The following is a 5,709-nucleotide window of genomic DNA, read 5'->3' on the forward strand; positions in this document are numbered from 1 at the left end:
ACCCCTTGGATAGGAGAGGAGAATTAGATGGCACTAGACCTTTTAATAACTTCCAAATGTGGGGTCATATTGAATTTCTATTACCTTTTGGTTGAGTCATGAGCCTTAAAGAAGATTTGGTTCACAACATGGATGAACAGACAACTGCTTCCTTGAATTTCACTATTCTATATCCCAAAGGGTATACCTAGATAATGGTTGCTTGAGGTGCTAGGGTGATATATGTTGATATTGTTGGAGATGTTATTATAGATAAAATGAGGTAGAATCTGAGATAACATGGTTTTTTCAAAATTTAGAACATCCTTTTACAATTTTCACTTTTAGGAATAGGCCTTTGAAGACTCATCTAAAATGTCAAATGGATAAAATGTAACTAGGTCATTTTGGAGGTTGGCAATATTAGAGAATGGAGGACTATCCATCATCTCAAGTTAGCTTCTCTCTTTAAGATGGTGCTTTGCATGAGAAGAATTTTTATCTTTTTTTATCCTTTCCTTTATATTTCCTTTTTTATGCTAATAAACTTGAAAAATATATGTATTGTGAAGGTTATGTTTTGGAGACTGGTTTGGGATTTCGTGTTGAGCTCATAGATTGTTTTCCAATGAGCTTCAGAGTATATGATCAAAAATTATACCATTGAAGCAATCATTAGATAATGATCGATATCTATCATAGCTCATAGGGATTATTGTAAAATAATTCAAGATGCGATAGTTTAAGAATTTAGAGATGAGAGCTCATGAACATATTTTTAAGCTACACCTTTTGAGGGTCAAGAGGTAGCTTGATGGAGCCCCACTTGGCTCAGGATTTTATTATATAGAGAAGATCTTCTCAAAAATGTGTATTCATATTATGTAATCAACAAATTTTATTATCTAAGCCAAGTTAAGGGGGGTTTCTTGGCAAGTTTATTTTGACAATTATAGGGATTCACATATGGGAACTATTAGGTCCTGAAGACAACTTAGAGGGGGGGGGGGGGGGTGGGAAATTAGTTGTCAAATAAATTTAAACCAAAATCAACTTACCCAATTTACTGCTTAATACTGGTGAACAGTTTTACCAGATAATTGCAATACCAGTAAGAATTAATGCATGAAACAAAAAGACAAAGTCATCCACAACACATAACACCAATATTTGTACATGGAAACCCTGTAAGGGGAAAAACCAAAGTGGGAAACCTTACCCACAATCAGATGATACTACTACAGATAGTAAGTGTATACAAATGGGGTCTGCACATGCAAAAAGGCCAAGCACCTAGAGCTCACTGCTCAAACACAAAATGGGAGTCACACTGACTACAATTGGATGGTTAAATCCAATAAGAATGTACTGCTCAAAATAGCATCTTCATATGATGGATTTAGTATCGGTGTAGTTCTTATATGCTTTCACAAAAACCTAGCTTCACCTTCAAATGATGTTTGCGTGTATAGCTCTGCTTATTCTCGCATATACCTTTTCACAATTCTTTTTCCCATTTTCACATTCGATCGTACAAATAAGATCTTACATTTATACCATAACCTAAGACCAATTTTAGTAGGTCGGCTCTACAAGATATTACAATAAGATCATTTTACAAACAATACAATATCTTATGTAATAACTGATTCAACATGTCGGCTTGATGCATTTACAACAATAATAAATCATCTCCATAGCATGTCGTGCTGATCTGGAAAAGATAAACCTGCCGGTGTATAACCTGGACCTATTTGTCGGTAACAACAAATATGCAAATACAAATATACCAATAAATAATTTTCCAAGATAAGATGTCCAATTGATGTCTTTGATATTACCAAGTGTTTTCCATGCCATTCCAAGTGTTGGTGATCATTACATCCTGCCGGTGTACAATATATCAGTGACTGTGCATAAGTCACTAGCTTGTTGGTGAATGTTGTTGAATCTCCAGAGTGCTAGAGTTTTAGTAGGTGTTGACATCAATGACAAAACCATACCAAAATACCAACAATCACCCCCTTTGGCATTGATGGCAACACAAGATGGAAAAACCATCAAATTGTCAAAACTGAAATGCCAAATACTAGAATACCAATAATTTCCCCATTTGGCATTGATGGCAACACAAGATGGAAAAACCATCAAAGTGTCAAAACAGAAATGCCAAATACCAAAATACCAATAATTTCCAAAGTATAAGTAAACTCTCCCAAGGTATCAATCTCTCCCCGTGAGAGTAACATGTGTTTCCTTTGTGTACCATGCTTTATATTATGTTTTTCCATACCAATCTCCCCCTTTGACATCAAATGCCAAAGTTACAACAAAACAAAGTTCATATAAAAAATACCAACCAATTCAGTATATCAACTACTCCCCCTAAGAAGGAGCTTCCTCATCAAAGTTGGAGTAAAAGATTTCTTTGTTAATTCTATCGGTTGATGACAAATATCAACTCTCTAAGTATCTACGGGTGGGGGTATGACCCCAAGCTATTCTCTAAGATATTGTAAAGTCTCCTTAGGCAGAGGTTTAGTGAAAATATCTAAAATCTTCTCTTTAGTATTCACATAAACCAGTTTTATTTGTTTTGCTTCAACATTTTCCCTTAGAAAATTCGGTTTGATGGAAACATGTTTTGTTTTAGAATGTAGTACCAGATTCTTAGATATATCAATTGCTGCAGTGTTATCACAATAGATAGTTATAGGTTCCTTACAATTTACCTTTATGTCTTTCAACATTTGTTTGAGCCATAGCACCTGTGTACAGTTAGTTGCTGTTGTAACATATTCTGATTCTGCTATTGATAAGGATGTAGAACTTTGTTTCTTACTTAACCAAGAAACTAGCCTATTTCCAAGAAAAAATGCTCTGCCAATGGTGCTTTTTCTATCATCCACATCTCCTACCCAATTTTCATCTGTGTATGCACATAGTTCAAATTTTTCATCTCTAGGATACCATAATCCAAGATTTGTAGTGCCTTGTAAGTACTGGAAAATCCTTTTTACTGCTGATTCATGATTTTCTCTAGGATTACTCTGAAATCTTGAAACAATACATACTTCATTCATGATATCAGGTCTGGTTTGTGTCAAATACAGTAAACCTCCTATCATAGATTTGTACCTTGTTGGATTAACAAGTGTAGGTTCATCCCTTAAAGATAGTTTGTCAGTTGTAGTCATAGGTGTGCTTACTAGTTTAGAATTCTCCATCCCAAATTTCTTTAACAATTCCTTTAAGTATTTGGATTGACTTAAGAATATACCTTTGTCAGTCTGTGAAATCTTCAATCCTAAAAAGAATCTTATTTCACCAATCATAGACATTTCAAATTCTTGCTGCATTTTAATAGAAAAGTCTTTACACAATCCATCTTGTCCTCCAAATATTATATCATCAACAAAAACTTCTATAGCCAAGATGTCATCATTAGTCACTTTATAATATAAGTTGTTGTCAGCATTACCTTTAGAAAAACCAATCTTTACAAGATACTTATCCAATCTAGCATACCAAGCTCTTGGGGCTTGTTTCAATCCACACAAAGCTTTCCTTAACCTACAAACCATATCTTTGTTATCTATCACAGAAAATCCATCTGGTTGTTCAATGTAAACTTCTTCTTCAAGATCTCCATTCAGAAATGCACATTTGATATCCATTTGATATACTTTGTAGTTCTTATGTGCTACAAAGCCAAAAATAATCTGTCTGCCTCAATTCTAGCTATCGGTGCAAAAGTCTCATTATAATCAATTCCTTCTTTCTGAGAATATCCCTTACACACTAGTCTTGCTTTATTTCTAATAACCTTTCCATCTTCATTAAGTTTGTTTCTGAATACCCATTTGGTTCCAATTACATTTTTAATCTTTAGGCCGAGGAACTAATGTCCAAGTGTTATTTTTCTCAATTTGTTCACATAGCTTTAGTCCAATATTTATCTTCACATGCCTCACTTACTGATGATGGTTCAATTTGAGAAATAAGACATACCTCTTCATTTGCCAATCTTCCTCTTGTCATAACTCCTTTGTACTTGTTTCCAATTATCTGATCTTCAGAATGATTCAATCTTACATACCGGGGTGTCTTTGTTTGTTGTTGTTCCTCAGTCATAGTGGAATTTTTCAGATGATACCAGTGTAACTGGATCTTCATTCTATACTGGTGGGTTTAGTGTAGGTTCATTTGTTAGAAATTTTGTTGCTGGTTTAGAATCTATATACCTTGAAGTTCCTCTGAATTATTCATCAATCTTCACATTTGTACTCTCAACAATTTTCTGCAATCTTTTGTTAAAACATCTATACGCTTTACTCTTAGATGAATAACCAAGAAATATTCCTTCATCACTTCTAAGATCAAATTTTCCAATATACTCATCTCTTCTAATATAACATTTACTTCCAAATATTCTGAAATATTTAAGAGTAGGAGTAATACCAAACCATAGTTCATGAGGGGTCTTACCAGTTTCACCTTTGATGTGAACTTTGTTAAATGTATAGACCATTGTACTTACTGCCTCTCACCAATATATATGTGGTAGATTTGCTTCTGATAACATACTTCTGGTTGCATCCAAGATAGTTCTATTTTTCCTTTCAACAACTCCATTCTGTTGTGGTGTCTGAGGTGTTGATAGTTGTCTTCTGATTCCATTTATTTCATAGAATGCATTAAATTCCTTAGATTTAAATTCACCTCCTTGATCTGATCTCAAACATTTGATTTTCTTACCAGTTTCATTTTCTACCATTGCTTTGAATAATTTAAACTTTCCAAGTGCTTCTGATTTTTCTCTGAGGAAAGTAACCCAACACATTCTAGAATAGTCATCAATGATTAATATGAAATATCTATCACCTTGTAAGCTTTTAGTTCTAGCTGGACCACATAAATCAGTGTGAATTAAATCAAGAACATTATTGGATTTTTCTAGAATACGTTTGAAACTAGCTCTAACTTGTTTTCCAAATTGACATTCCTTACATACTATATTGTGAGGTTTGACAATTTTAGGTAAATCTCTAACTGCCTTAGTAGTACTGATTTTCACCATGCAATCAAAGTTTACATGACAGAGTCTCTTATGCCATAGCCAACTTTCATCAATATGTGCAATCAAGCATGTTTTTTCACTATTGTTCAAATGAAAGATATTACCTCTAGTCTGATTACCGGTTGCAATTTCTAAACCAGTTCTATTCATAATTTTGCATTTTCCATTTTTGAATTTTAACTGAAATCCTTTCTCAACTAATTGACCAACACTCAAAATATTATGCTCTAAACCTTCAACATAGTAAACATTGTCGATATTATGCTTACCATCAAGAGATATTGTACCCTTACCTTTGATCAAACAATCTTTGTCATCTCCAAATCTCACTAAGCCTCCATTATATTCTTGAAAGTTCAAGAATTTACCTTTATCTCCTGTCATATGATGTGAGCATCCTAAATAAATGATCCACTCATCCTTAACTTCAATTTTAGCTACCAAGGCCTGTTCTATCAGTTGAACTGTGGGTGCCGGTTGATCTTATGTTATAGCAACAAAAACCCATCCATTGTCTACCAGATCTTCATCAGAATCATCAGTCACTCCTTCATCAGCAAGATAACAGGATTTGTCTTTATTCTTCTTAAATCTGTATCTCTGATATTCAGGGTAAGGTTTGTATGTCCTTCTAGCTTCTTCTCTTAGTC

The sequence above is a fragment of the Cryptomeria japonica genome, chromosome 2, assembly GCF_030272615.1.
Source record: "Cryptomeria japonica chromosome 2, Sugi_1.0, whole genome shotgun sequence".
NCBI lineage: Eukaryota > Viridiplantae > Streptophyta > Pinopsida > Cupressales > Cupressaceae > Cryptomeria > Cryptomeria japonica.